The following is a 15,502-nucleotide window of genomic DNA, read 5'->3' on the forward strand; positions in this document are numbered from 1 at the left end:
TTTAATGGCTAACTGAAAAGATGGTAACAAATTGCAAGCTTTCGAGATTACTCAGGTTTCTTCATCAGGCTTAGACTAACAGAAATTCTGAAAAATCACATATTTATGCACAACAGAGCACAGAAATAATGCCATAGATAAGACAGGTGACTAGTGATGAGTGAATATACTCATTACTCGAGACTTCTCGAGCATGCTCGGGGGTCCTCGGGGGTTGCTCAGGGGTTGCCTGGTTGCTAGGGAATCCCCACATGTATTTATGCTGGCTAACAGATGTAAATCATTCAGCTGCGGCAAGAAAAACTAAATCTCCGAGCACTAAAAAATACTTGGAGGACCTCCAAGCATGCTCGGAAAATCTCGAGTAACGAGTATATTCCCTCATTACTATAGGTGACGTGAAGCAGAACTACTATTATGTGAGTGATAAACAGTTATGTCCATAAATAATGGAACAGTTCATAGGTAAGGAGTGTGAATGGATCTACCTGTGGCAATACATTTTTGTCTCCCGATCACAGAATTATGGACATGAAATTACTTGTATTAAAAGGTAACTTCAAATCTCAGAGAGACAGGAGAGTCTGGGAATATAAGCTGATGATGACCTTTGACACACTCAGTGCAGGAATGAATGTGTCGCATGGATTTATGTCTTTTTACATCAACTAAGGAATTTTCTCCTCAGACCGTGTGGGGGCATCACAACACAGAACCAGACCCCAATCAGAGGACAATAAAACATTCACTCTCCTTATCTATGAACTGTTCCAATATTTATAGACATAAACATTTTAGCACTCTCACATAATGGTAGTTCTGTTTCACGTCACCTGTATTATCTAATGCTTTATTTCTGTACTGTGTTGTGCATAAATATGTGATTCTTCAGAATTTCTATTAGTCTATGCCTGATAAAGGGACCTGAGTAGTCTCGAAAGCTTGCAATTTGTTACCGTCTTTTCAGTTCGCCATTAAAAGGTATCAACCACTGAGGACTCGCAATTCTAAATATTTGACTCAGATGAGCAGTGGCATCCTGACCTAGTCCTGCCCCAGTTCTGCCCACACCAACATTTTGTTACCTTTTAAAGCAATTTAGGCAAGAATTCTGGCAAAATTCCTTTGATGAATGAGGCCAAATATATACTGTTAATGTGCACTCTTTTGAAGGAGTAGATGACCCAAAACTGGTTGCTTAAATGGTAGAAAACTGGTTGGAGCTGCCTTTTGTATAAGCAGAATCTTGGAATTTGGATGTTGGCATGCTGATAGGGAATTTGGCAGTGAGCACGAGAGATTTAGTTTGCTCAAAATCAGTGAGCTACGAAATTCATTATTCTCAAAAGCCTGGAGAAACAGAGGCCAGAGACTTGTTCTGGCAGGGTTGATATGACTCTTTCTGTTCTGCACTGCTCATCCAATGACTGGAACATGCAATTCTCCATTGTGTTCACCCATTATCATTATTATGATTTCAAAAAATAAAACTTTTTCACTCTGTATACGAGTGGAGCAAATGCTGCATTATCTACAATGAACAGGTTGGTCGGTGATTGTTTACATGAAACGGCAAAACTGTTTTAATCATTTTTCCTCCACTTCTTCCCAGAGCCATAACTTTTTCATTTTTCCGTCCCCATAGTGGTGTGAGGCTTGTTTTCGGGACGAGTTGTACTTTTGAATGACACAATTCATTTTACCATATAGTGAATTGCAAAACGGGAGCACAATATGGTAAAACTAACTGGGCAATATGATTCTCCAGGTCGGTACATGTACACAGATACCAAAAATGTATAGTTTTGTGGTGAAAACAAAAATCAGAAATATTCATGAAAAAATGTTGCTGTTGTCGCCATTTTCTGAAACTCAGGATGTATGTCGCCAACCGAAGCCCTTTGAAGAGGTGACAAAATTTGCCAGTAGGAACACGTGTGTAATTAGCAATCCCACTAATATTTTTCCTAGAAAATACACCAGCATGCAAGAGGGAATGTACGGCCTTAGGGTACAAATCTGCAGTCACTCTGTCATTGCGGGGTCAAGGTTCCCCGGTGTTGGTGCCAGGAGAGGTGATAGCGAGACCACAAGTTTGTGAATTGCATACATGAATACAGTTGAATGCAATAGTGGAACAGAGAGCCATTGTGATGTGTTTGCAGGCTAATCTGTCAATTAATCAGTGGAGAGAAGAAATGAGAGGCCATGGAAGGCAGAGTGCGGCCATGACCGGAGAGCCTATAGTTTAATGAAGCTTGTATATATCATAGCTGGAGTGAGGTTCCTGCCCAACCTTCACTTTTCAGATTTTGGCATAGTCAGCAGCATAAAAGCCTAGCACTATTGAGATGCGGACCTCAAGTATTTCACTCACTGGAATCATCATGGAAGAAGGCCAGGATGGTGCACTGAGCAGGTTGAGAGGTTATCACCCGCAGGTCGACTGTATCATGTTTCTCATGAACTTCGGGCTGATCTGACCCCGAAGTTTACTACAAGAACATAAGAGCTGAATCCTCAGCTTTAAGGTCCTCTAATGTTAGTGTCTAAGCCGTGGAGAGCAATCGCTCAAGTGCAACAACGGCCTCAACATAAAGCACTCACCACCCGCATTATAGCAACAGTCAACTGGTTTAATGTTCAGCACGGTTATGGTTTCATCTACCGCAGTGATAAAAAGGAAGAAGTCTTTGTACATTACACAGCCATTAAAAGAAACAAACCAAGTCCTACGCAGTATGAGTGTTGGAGAGATAATGGAATTTAATGTGGTGAAAGTAGCCAAGAGTGCTGCAGCTACAAAGGTGAGGAGCCCTGGTGGCTTACCAGTGAATGAATGCCAGTATGCATCAGATAAGGGGAGTGTGCATGGACATCACTGTCAAGACAATAAAGTAAGTGAAGAAGGCATGAGAGCCATGAAAACAATCTCACCACAGCAGCTCACTGAAAGAGATTTCCTTTTCCAGTTCCATCAGGATCGCCACGAGTGGTGAATTCCCGGGCCCCTCACTCCTGGCCAGTTCTGATGAATCCCAGGACTGTTTTGTGTATGTGCACCCAATGTCATGGCATATATCATGATGTCGTAATCTTCCGAGCACTTTCTCAGAACCATTTTGGGCCTTATCAGAACCAGAAGTCAAAGTTTAGTGTTACTTTTCTGTTCTGTCTCCGCCATCTAATATTGTTACCCTGATTATCTGTTTGCGTAATTACAGGTTTCTCAGTATGGATGTTCATATCTTTATTTGTTTTTAGTGCTTTGGCTCCCTCTAGCGGTCAGAGTTATGTTGACAGTTCAATCTTCTGTGTTTGTATTATCCATGTCTGATTCTCCTCCTCCTTTGCAATGCATTATGGTAGCTCAGCCTGCATTTCCCTCCATTTTTCCTTTCACTTTCTTCAGTCTGCCTTCAGGAAAGACGCTTCACTTCATCCCCCTTGCGATTGCATTGCCGGTATGTCTTTATGCTTTCCGTAGATATTTCTGCTCCATATTAGCCTAGCCTAGCCAGTTGTACTCCCAGTTTAGTCACTAGCTTTCTAAATGTTATGCATAATGTATATCATGTGTATTATGTATCTGTTCTATGCCATGCACTGATTCTATGTATATCATTGTTCACAGTTTCACCGCATCAATATACCACTACATTTAATAAAGCACAGACTCAACCACAGTCTCCTTATTGGACCCCGGTATAGCGGTTTAGCTGACTGTATAGCTACGTATGAGCCTGCCTCAGCTAGTGAGGACAGAACAGTGAAACGGCAGCCATCCAACTAGTGGGATTCAAGTCACCGGCTACACAGAGACTGAATACAGCTGCAGCAATCTCTGCACAGCCAAGCACTTTCCCAAGACACCATGTCTCACAAATCACATAGGACAAGATCTGTTACTTCCGTCTCCTCAAAGACAACATTCATCAGCAGCGCGGTCGCCATTGCCCGCGCAAATGCTGAAGCCGCCAAAATACGAGCGAGCTTTGCTGACCAAGAGATGCAACTTAAATTAGAAAAAGCACGCCTAGATGACGAAGAGAGAAGGTTGCGCTTAGAGAGAGACGAGCAAGAGAGAAGGTCACGCTTAGAGAGAGACGAGCAAGAGAGAAGAATGCAGTTAGAGAGAGCCGACCAAGAGAGAAGAATGCAGTTAGAGAGAGCCGACCAAGAGAGAAGAACGCAGTTAGAGAAGGCACGTGTGGATGCCGCCTTAGAAAGCCTAGCAGCAAAAAGGGAAGCTGCCGCAGCCCTCGCCGAAGCAGAATCGCTGGAAGCCGCGCAAAATCCCAAGCTGCATAGCCAAAGCAGTATGTCGAGTCTGGAGTTTCCACTGCAAGACTCACCACAACGCACATCTCAGTATGTTAATGAACTTCCTGATCCAAACTATAACCCTGAACCAGTACCAAAACCAGAATACGACGTCTCCAGCGAAGTAACCAACATGAATCACCCTGCTGACACACCGTACGTCAGACCGAAGCAATACAACCCCGGCTGGTGCCACCCTGAGGACACTATCAGGTACGAACACACCTCACATCATTATCAGGGCGACCCATCACCAGTATACTCTGCTGACAACCGGTTCATGACAGAATTTGCCAAGTTCTTCACACGACGTGAACTGGTTGCCAAGGGACTCATGAAATTCACTGACCGAGCTGAAGGTTACAGAGCTTGGAAAGCTTCCAAAATGTCTTTAGAAACTTAGGGCTAAAACACAGGGAAGAGATAGACCTGTTAGTCAAATACCTGGGAGAAGAGTCAGTCAAACACGCAGTAAGGATCAGAGACATTAATATAAACCGCCCTGAGACTGGCCTCAAAGAGATCTGGAAAAGGCTGGATGAGTGTTACGGCTCAGCAGAAGTAATAGAAAGAGCCTTGTTCAAAAGAATCGATGACTTTCCTAAAATATCTAACAAAGGTCTCCAGAAACTTAGAGAGCTAAGCGACTTGCTAAAGGAAGTCCAAGTTGCCAAATACGGGGACGACCTACAGCGACTTGCATTTCTCGACACAGCCAGAGGTGTTAATCCTATAGTCCAGAAGTTGCCCTACAGTCTACAGGAGAGGTGGCTCACACATGGTTCCACATACAAATACAAACACAGCGTTCCATTCTCTCCCTTCTCCGTTTTTGTAGACTTCATACACCAACAAGCAAGAATTCGAAACGATCCCAGCTTTGACTTTGCAATACCATATGCCACACCATCACCACCTGCAAATCCACGCAAAACATCTGTGGCAGTACACAAGACTTATGTTTCTTCTTCAGATTCTAATTACAGGTCTGCTGGCTGCTCCCAATCAGAGACAAAGGTGCAGGACCCTGACAAGCAGTGCCCACTTCATCAGAAGCCTCATCCTCTCCTGAAATGCAGAGCCTTCAGAGGAAAATCTATGCCAGATCGCAGAAGCTTCCTGAAAGAAAACGGTATCTGCTACAAGTGCTGCTCATCCACAACTCATCTCGCCAAGGATTGCAAGGTCAGTGTAAAATGCACAGAATGTGGTACAACAGATCATAACACCGCTCTACACCCTGGCCCAGCTCCATGGAGTGCACAAAACACACCAGCTGACAGTGAGCATGGCGGGGAGGAAAGGAACACTGATACAGCTACGCCGGAGATCACTTCACAATGTACCGAGGTCTGCAAAGGGACAATAGACAGTAGGTCCTGTTCAAAAATATGCCTCGTCAGAGTATACCCGAAGGGCCATAGAGACCAAGCTGTAAGACTGTAAGCTATCTTGGATGATCAAAGTAATCGATCCTTGGCTAGATCAACGTTCTTTGACCTATTCAACATCAAAGGGCCAAGCACTCCCTACTCCTTAAAGACGTGTGCAGGTACTGTGACAACAGCAGGCAGGAAAGCTACTGACTACCAGATTGAGTCTTTAGATGGACAATTCTGCCTACCGCTACCTACGATCATCGAATGTAACCAGATCCCAGACAACAGATCTGAAATTCCTACACCAGATGTAGCAATCCATCACGCTCACTTAAAACGAATAGCACACCTTATACCGTAACTCGACCATCAGGCCCAGATAATTCTGCTGTTGGGGAGAGATATCCTGCAGGTTCATAAAGTGAGAAGTCATATCAATGGACTCCACAATGCTCCCTATGCCCAAAGGCTAGACCTAGGATGGGTCATAATTGGCAACGTATGCTTGGGACGCATGCACGCCCCATCTTCTGTGACAAGCATGCTGACAAATACATTGGAGAAAGGACGTCCATCTCTGTTTCAACCTTGTAACAATGAGTTCCATGTCAGGGAACTGCCACACAGCATCCAACTGCCCAACCATTTAATAGACTTTACTCACGACAGCAGTATAGTGTCGGGAAGCTATGAGGATCAGTTAGGGTGCACAGTCTTCCAGAGAACTAAGCAGGACAACCAAGTGGCAATGTCGGTAGAGGACAAGTTGTTCTTAGAGGTAATGGACAAGGGACTTGTTAAAGATGAGACCAACAGCTGGGTCGCACCTCTTCCCTTCAAAACCAACAGACCACGTCTACCGAACAACAGAAATCAGGCATTACAACGTTTCTCCTCTCTCATTCGTAATCTGCAAAAGAAACCAGAGATGAAAGATCACTTTTTCTCCTTCATGTCAAAGATTTTTGAAAACTGTCACGCAGAACTAGCTCCCACTCTCAAAGACTCTGAAGAATGCTGGTTCCTACCCATGTTCGGAGTATACCACCCTAAGAAACCAGGCCAGATCAGAGTCGTGTTTGATTCCAGTGCTAAATTTAATGATGTCTCCTTGAATGACGTTCTACTGACAGGACCAGACCTCAATAACAAACTATTGGGTGTACTTATGCGCTTCCGTAAGGATTCCATTGCCTTCATCGCTGACATCCAGCAAATGTTTCATTGTTTCCTTGTGAGAGAGAGAGACAGGAACTTCCTAAGATTCTTCTGGTACAGAGACAATGATCCTACTAAAGAAGTCACAGAGTATCGCATGAGAGTGCACATCTTTGGCAACAGTCCTTCACCTGCAGTCGCCATTTACGGACTCAAAAGGTCGGCTCAGGAAGGAGAACCAGAATACAGAGCAGATGTCAGACAATTCATAGAAAAGGACTTTTATGTCGACGACTGTCTAAAAGCCATGCCTTCAAATGAGACTGCCATCAGTCTTCTCAGGAGAGCCCAGGACATGCTTGCCTGCTCAAACCTTAGGCTTCATAAAATAGCCTCAAACAGCCAAGAACTCATGGAAGCGTTCCCTTCTCAGGACCTATGTAATGGTCTCAGAGACCTGGACCTGGGGTCAGACCCCGCACCAATGCAACGCAGCCTTGGGCTTCTCTGGAATCTACAATCAGACACTTTCACCTTTCAGGTCAGCCAGGAAGAAAGGCCTTTCACACGTAGAGGCGTCCTGTCTACCATCAACAGTCTGTACGATCCCTTGGGTTTCCCAGCTCCTGTTACTATACAAGGCAAGGCCCTACTAAGAGACTTAACTAGGGAAACATCTGACTGGGATGCACCTCTGCCACCTGATAAGAGGATCCAGTGGGAAGAGTGGAAGAACTCGTTAGCGGCACTCTCCAACCTGCATGTCTCAAGACCATACACCCCTGTGCCATCTACTGAGATACAGAGCCAAAGACTGTACGTATTTGCAGATGCTTCTGTCAAAGCAATTGCCGCTGTTGCCTACCTCAAAACTGTAGACTGCAAATGTCAGTGACACATTGGTTTCGTCATGGGAAAGGCCAAACTCGCACCACAACCAGAGCACACTATACCCAGGTTAGAGCTTTGTGCCGCAGCCTTAGCCGTTGAGTTAGCGGAGTTCATCTCATCCGAAATGGATATCGACCTGACACAGGCCAAGTTCTACTCAGACAGCAAAGTAGTCCTGGGATATATCCACAACGAAACCAGGCGATTCTACGTTTATGTCAATAACAGAGTGCTACGAATCAGGAAATCAGTTCATCCAAAGCAGTGGCATTACATACCCACAGACCAGAATCCCGCAGATCATGCAACTAGAGCAGTTGACGCAAGTCAACTAGGAAGCACAACGTGGCTCTCAGGACCAAAACTATTGTACATTGAGGAATGTTTTCCAGACACCTTTGAACTAGTAGGAGAGGACTCAGATGCTGAAATCCGCCCTCAGGTGTCTACACTACATACAATGACCTCTGTTATCCAGCTTGGATCTTGCAGGTTCGACAGATTCTCAAGTTGGGAGTCACTTACTCGAGCCATTACCTGCCTGACTCATATAGCTCGCTCATTCAGGACCACCAGAACTTGTGGCACAGAAAAATGTAAAGGTTGGCATCTTTGTAAAAATACCTACGTTACCTCCGACTTAGAGTTCTCTAGAAATCACATCATCCTCACTGTTCAAAGAGAAACCTACTTTGCAGAAATCCAATGTCTTATTAACAAAGCTCCAATACCAGCGAGCAGCGTATTGAGAAAACTCAACCCATTCATCGACAACAGCGGCCTACTGAGAGTAGGAGGCCGACTCAAAGAAGCTGAGATGGAGTTTGTGGAGAAATTCCCTCTTATGCTTCCCGGAAAATGTCACGTTGCCTACCTAATCGTGCAACATTACCACAATCTGGACAAGCGCCAATGGAGACAGGTACAAAGTCTTGCAAATACTTTCTGGGACAGGTGGCGCAAGCAATATTTGTCTACACTGCAGCCACGTACGAAGTGGCAATCTACTAAACCTAATCTGAACATAGGTGACCTTGTTCTTGTGAAAGACTGTCAAATTCATCGGAACCAGTGGCCACTTGGCCTAGTTACCGCAACGTTCCCGAGCAAGAATGGCAACGTCCGCAAAGTTGAGCTAAGGATGACCAAAGGGAATGAACCTAAGACATTTTCCAGACCGGTATCTGAACTGGTCCTATTGTTGCCTTCGGAAGAAAGGAGTAGTGACATCCGTTGATGCCAGACGGGGAGTGTTCTGTCTCCGCCATCTAATATTGTTACCCTGATTATCTGTTTGCGTAATTACAGGTTTCTCAGTATGGATGTTCATATCTTTATTTGTTTTTAGTGCTTTGGCTCCCTCTAGCGGTCAGAGTTATGTTGACAGTTCAATCTTCTGTGTTTGTATTATCCATGTCTGATTCTCCTCCTCCTTTGCAATGCTTTATGGTAGCTCAGCCTCCATTTCCCTCCATTTTTCCTTTCACTTTCTTCAGTCTGCCTTCAGGAAAGACGCTTCACTTCATCCCCCTTGCGATTGCATTGCCGGTATGTCTTTATGCTTTCCGTAGATATTTCTGCTCCATATTAGCCTAGCCTAGCCAGTTGTACTCCCAGTTTAGTCACTAGCTTTCTAAATGTTATGCATAATGTATATCATGTGTATTATGTATCTGTTCTATGCCATGCACTGATTCTATGTATATCATTGTTCACAGTTTCACCACATCAATATACCACTACGTTTAATAAAGCACAGACTCAACCACAGTCTCCTTATTGGACCCCGGTATAGCGGTTCAGCTGACTGTATAGCTACGTATGAGCCTGCCTCAGCTAGTGAGGACAGAACATTTTCACATACAGTGCCTTGCGAAAGTATTTGGCCTCCTGGAACTTTTCAACCTTTTCCCACATATCATGCTGCAAACATAAAGATACCAAATGTAAATTTTTGGTGAACAATCAACAACAATTCAAAATTTGCCTAATCTTCTCATCACTATCCATAGCTGTTGTCAGTATTAAAGATGGCAGCTGCTAAAGGTACCTTCACACTGAACGATATCGTTAGCGATCTGTGACGTTGCAGCATCCTGGCTAGCGTTATCGTTCAGTTTGACACGCAGCAGCGATCTGGATCCTGCTGTGCCATTGTTGGTCGGTGCAGAAAGTCCAGAACTTTGTTTCGTCGCTGGACTCCCTGCAGACATCGCTGAATCGGCGTGTGTGACGCCGATTCAGCGATGTCTTCACTGGTAACCAGGGTAGACATCGGGTTACTAAGCGCAGGGCCGCGCTTAGTAACCCGATGTTTACCCTGGTTACTAGCGTAAACGTAAAAAACAAACACTACATACTTACATTCCAGTGTCTGTCCCCCGGCGCTGTGCTTTCCTGCACTGTCAGCGCCGGCCAGCCGTAAAGCAGAGCACAGCGGTGACGTCACCGCTGTGCTTTCCAGCCGGCGCTCACAGTCTGCAGAGAAGCACAGCGCCTGGGGACAGACACCGGAATGTAAGTATGTAGTGTTTTTTTTTTTTACGTTTACGCTGGTAACCAGGGTAAACATCGGGTTACTAAGCGCGGCACTGCGCTTAGTAACCCGATGTTTACCCTGGTTACCCAGGGACTTCGGCATCGTTGGTCGCTGGAGAGCTGTCTGTGTGACAGCTCTCCAGCGACCACACAGCGACGCTGCAGCGATCGGGATCATTGTCTAGATCGCTGCAGCGTCGCTAAATGTGACGGTACCTTAAGTGAACTGGAAGCCATTGTCCAGCAGCCAGTATCTGGCTATACATCAAGTTTGCAGCAGGTCATAACAGCCAGAAATGTGTTCTACTAAGTACTGTCTAAAGACATTTGTCGTGAAGGTGTTGAATAATCCTGACTCTGCGGTAGTCAGTAAAATTGCATTTTCTGATGTATTTGGTGAAAACACTTCTTATATTAGTTGTGTTGTTCTTGTTTGATTTATTGCAAACTGCAGAAATTTTGTACATTTTGCTAATGTACCTAACTTGCAACAGGGAGGCCTACCAGAGTGACAATGTCAAATTTACAGCAGAGCCTTACGTAATCTCTCTTCTCTTTCATCCACAATCCTATGTTTGAAAAAGGTCTGTGGCGTCACACTGAAACGTCACATATCGTCACGCTTTTGGCATTCATCACCGATATATTAATTACTAGATTTTATAACCCTGTTAATAGTGTGGATTCATGTTTACTGTTTTGGCATTGCGTTGTGACTTTTATACATTTTGTTCAGAGACACCAACTTATATGCAATTTAAGGAATAGCCGTCAAGTAAATTTTTATTTCATATATCAATAGTACACAATGCTGCAATGTTGTCCTCCATATTCATGAGCTCGCTGTTTCATCTGGTTGTTTTTCCCACCTTTTACCAAATTTTTATCCTTTTGTAATCAATAAAGATGTATCGGTTACTTATCATGACCCACAGCTCATACCTCCCATTACTACCCCTCCTCTCACTCCCAACCCCATATATACACCCGAAATCTTGCCCACCTCAAATCCGTGCCTTTGATGCCCACCACCCTGCTCCCTCTCTCTGGATCACTATGGAATGCCCGCTCCATCTGCAATAAACTCCACGTGATTCACGACCTCTTTACCTCTCGTAATCTTTCCTTTCTGGGCATCACTGAAACATGGCTAACACCCTCTGACACCACCTCCCCTGCTGCACTATGTTACGGTGGCCTCCACTTCACGTACACTCCTCGCCCTGGCAACAAACATGGTGGAGGAGTGGGCCTTCTCCTTTCTTCCAACTGTACCTTTAACACAATCCCACTTCTACCCTCCCTTATACTCCCCTCTTTTGAATTCCACTCTGTCCGCATTTACTCCCCCTACAACCTCCAAATAGCTGTCATATACCGACCTCAGGGCCCGACCACTTCCTTTATTGACCAATTCTCCACCTGGCTCCTTCACTTACTGTCTGCTGACATTCCTACCATCATCATGGGTAACTTCAACATCTGACACCCACCAGTCAGCAGCCTCCAAACTACTGTCCCTTACTTCATCCTTTGGACTTACTCAGTGGTCCTCCTCATCCACCCACACAGACGGACATACATTAGCCCTGGTCTTCACCCGTCTCTGCTCCCTATCTAACTTCACCACCTCCCCTCTCCCTCTATCCGACCACCATCTGCTCACTTTCTCATCACTGTCCTCCTCACCGGTCACCCATGTCCAGCAACATGTGCAGCCCCCGCAGAAACCTCGCACACCTAGACAACCACACACTCTCTGACTCTATCCGACCACTAGCATCCATATCCTCACTCCACGACACAGGCACTGCCAGTAGTTTCTACAATGCCACTTTTGCATCAGCTATTGACATGGTCGCCCCTGTCATGCATAGCAGAGTGCGATGAACCAATAGACAACCCTGGCACAATAACATCACTAAAAAGCTTCGGCAAGTATCCAGAATTGCAGAACGGCGTTAGAAGAAAACGCATTCGCAAGATGATTTTACTGCACTCAAACAAGCAACACTGGCATTCAAATTAGCTCTCACGTCTGCTAAACAGGCCTACTTCACAACCCTCGTATCTTCCTTATCCCACAACCACAAACAGTTGTTCAACCCTTTTAACTCCCTCCTCTGCCCACCACTGCGAACTACAAGTTCCCTAATCGCTGCCGAGGACTTTGCCAGGCACTTCAAAAATAACATAGACCAAACAAGGCAAGTCTTTGTTGTAAAACCACCACAACCCCTTTGCATACCAGACCAATGCCCTAACCCCATAACTTCCCTCTCTAAAATCACTGAAGGGGAGCTTACTCATCTTCTCTCCAAATCACACGTCACCACTTGTGCACTTGACCCCATACCATACCACCTCCTCCCCAACCTCCCCACCACACTAGTCCCATCTCTAACCCATCTCTTCAACCTATCACTAACTTCTGGTACCTTCCCCTCAGCTTTCAAACATGCCACAATCACACCTATCCTCAAAAAGCCATCCCTTGACCCAAGTGCTATGTCCAGCTATCACCCCATATCTTTTCTCCCATTTGCTTCTAAACTCCTTGAGCAGCATGTCCATGCTGAACTTTCCTCTCACTTTGCATCTAACTCTCTCTTCGACAACCTACAATATGGCTTCCATCCCCACCATTCCACTGAGACTTCCCTGACCAAAATTACTAACGATTTACTTACAGCGAAAGCTAACAGACAATTCTCTATACTCCTCCTTCTAGACCTGTCCTCTGCCTTTGACACAGTTGACCACTGCCTCCTACTACAGATCCTCTCTTCCTTTGGTGTCAAAGTCCTTGGATCTCCTCATACCTTACCAATCACACTTTTAGCGTTTCCTACTCCCATACTACCTCTTCATCTCACCCCCTATCTGTTGGTGTCCCTCAAGGCTCTTTCCTAGGACCTTTACTCTTCTCAATGTATACACTTAGCCTGGGACAACTCATAAGGTCCTATGGCTTCCAGTACCATCTATATGCCGATGACACTCAGATCTACCTCTCTGGCCCAGATGTCACCTCTCTGCTTTCCAGAATCCCAGAGTGTCTATCAGCCATATTCTCCTTCTTCTCCTCTCGCTTCCTCAAGCTCAATATGGACAAATCTGAACTAATTATCTTTCCTCCATCTCACATATCTTCATTACCTGATCTATCTATCAAAATAAATGAAATCACACTTTCCCATGTCCCCAAAATCCGCTGCCTCGGAGTAACCCCTGACTCTGCCCTGTCCTTCAAACCACACATCCAAGCTCTCGCCACCTCCTGTCGCCTCCAGCTGAAATATATTTCCAGAATCCATCCTTTTCTCAACCAAAATGCTTGTCCATGCCCTAATCATCTCCCGCCTTGACTACTGCAGCATCCTCCTCTTCTGTGGCCTACATTCTAACACTCTTGCACCCCTCCAGTCCATCCTTAACTCTGCTGCCTGACTAACTAATTCATCTCCTCACTACACTCCTGCTTCCTCTCTTTGCAAATACCTTCACTGGCTCCCAATTTCCCAGCATATCCAGTTTAAACTACTAACACTGACCTACAAAGCCATCCATAACCTTACTCCTCCGTATATTTCCAAACTAATATCTCAATATCTTCTCTCACGTGATCTCCGGTCAACCCAAGACCTCCTCCTCTCCTCCACTCTTATTCGCTCCTCACCCAATCGCCTCCAAGACTTCTCCCGAATATCCCCCATCCTCTGGAATTCTGTGCCCCAACACGTCCTGTTATCCTCCACATTTGGATCCTTCAAAAGAAACCTGAAAACCCACCTCTTCAAAGAAGCTTACAGCCTGTAAAGACCACACGGCCACCTCAACACCATCGGAGCTACTGCAACCCTCTACCTACTGTCTCCTTCCCATAATCCTGTAGAATGTAAGCCCGCAAGGACAGGGTCCTCTTCCCTCTCTACCAGTCTGTCATTGTTAGTTTTGTTTACTGTAACTGATATTTGTATTTTAATTTAACCCCTTCTCATGTACAGCACCATGGAATTAATGGCAGTATATAAATAAATAAATAATAATAATAATAATAATAATAATAACTCTTCAATCTCATTTTTTTTTCTTTTTAACACTGATATTTTCACTGTTGGGTCTTTATCTAGTATCCTATGCACACATACTATGATGTCTGTGTATTTTTTCCACCTATAATCTTCCCATTGTTGGTTAATGTTTAATTTCAGCATGTGTCTTTTACTTTTCAGACTTTTGATATATTCATGAGTTCTGTATAACCCTGCCTTGACCACTGATTGGCAGCTTTCTGCCTATGCACAGTGAACACAGCTGCCAATCAGTGGTGTGGGCAGGGCTATACAGAGCTCAGCATTTAGAGATCTTCTAGATCTCCAGCAGATGCAATGGCAATTTTATCAAAACTGAAGCAAGCAGCCCACTAAATTACACATTGCCCCTAGATCATGCTGCTCTCAGATTACATAGCAGAAACTTGCTGATAGATTTCATTTAAAACAAACTATCTGCAGTGCAAAACTTCAATTATAGGGGATCTTATATACAATAATACAAATTGTTGTCTGTCCTTTTTTTTCATAACCAGACAGTAAATCCCGTGTATTGCTCTGTATGAAGTTAGCGCCCTATGAAAGTACAGCTATTTACACCTCGTAGATGGTGGTGGTTTTACGCTTTGCCATGTCTCGATTTATTCTTTGCCTGGCCATCTCACACTTACTGCAATTATTAATTGAAAATAATTTATAGATTTCTCAAAGAAAATAACTTACGAGGAGACCACGTTCCACGAAAGCAGATGTAAATCAATAGGTAAATGTTCTATATCAGCAAGGATGTGTGCAACGTTATTTCCGTCACCTTGGATTGCTATTGATTTAAGTAGATTGCATCAACATCCTGTTCTAATGTCACAATCTTTTTTCCGTTCTGGAATATATGCACCATAAATGTATGGTGGGTAATGATTTACAACGTATCTAGATAACGCCCTACGAGCAGTTTCTGGGCCAATAGAATGTCTTCTAGGAACAACATCTGCAGCAATAGTATTAGCCGGTAACTTGACAAATGTATTATTTGTGTAACTTATGACTGTCACAAATATAAATTATCTTTCTTCCTTGCGATAATAATTCCCCTAGTCAAAGTCATTAATATCCATATCAGTCACTATAGTATACTCCATAGATATGTCAGTAGAGCAA

At 44.4% G+C, this 15,502-nt stretch overlaps 1 long non-coding RNA gene across 1 annotated transcript in view; it reads right to left on the reverse strand.

Annotated features, from left to right (window-relative positions):
- Positions 1–15,196, reverse strand: part of LOC138662729 (uncharacterized) — a 91,633-nt gene extending 76,437 nt beyond the window's left edge. The window contains exon 1 of the long non-coding RNA XR_011318064.1: positions 15,068–15,196. This is a non-coding gene — a long non-coding RNA (uncharacterized lncRNA). The remainder of the gene's footprint in view (positions 1–15,067) is intronic.
- Positions 15,197–15,502: the final 306 nt, after the last annotated feature.

Source organism: Ranitomeya imitator, chromosome 2 (genome assembly GCF_032444005.1).
Source record: "Ranitomeya imitator isolate aRanImi1 chromosome 2, aRanImi1.pri, whole genome shotgun sequence".
Taxonomy (NCBI): domain Eukaryota; kingdom Metazoa; phylum Chordata; class Amphibia; order Anura; family Dendrobatidae; genus Ranitomeya; species Ranitomeya imitator.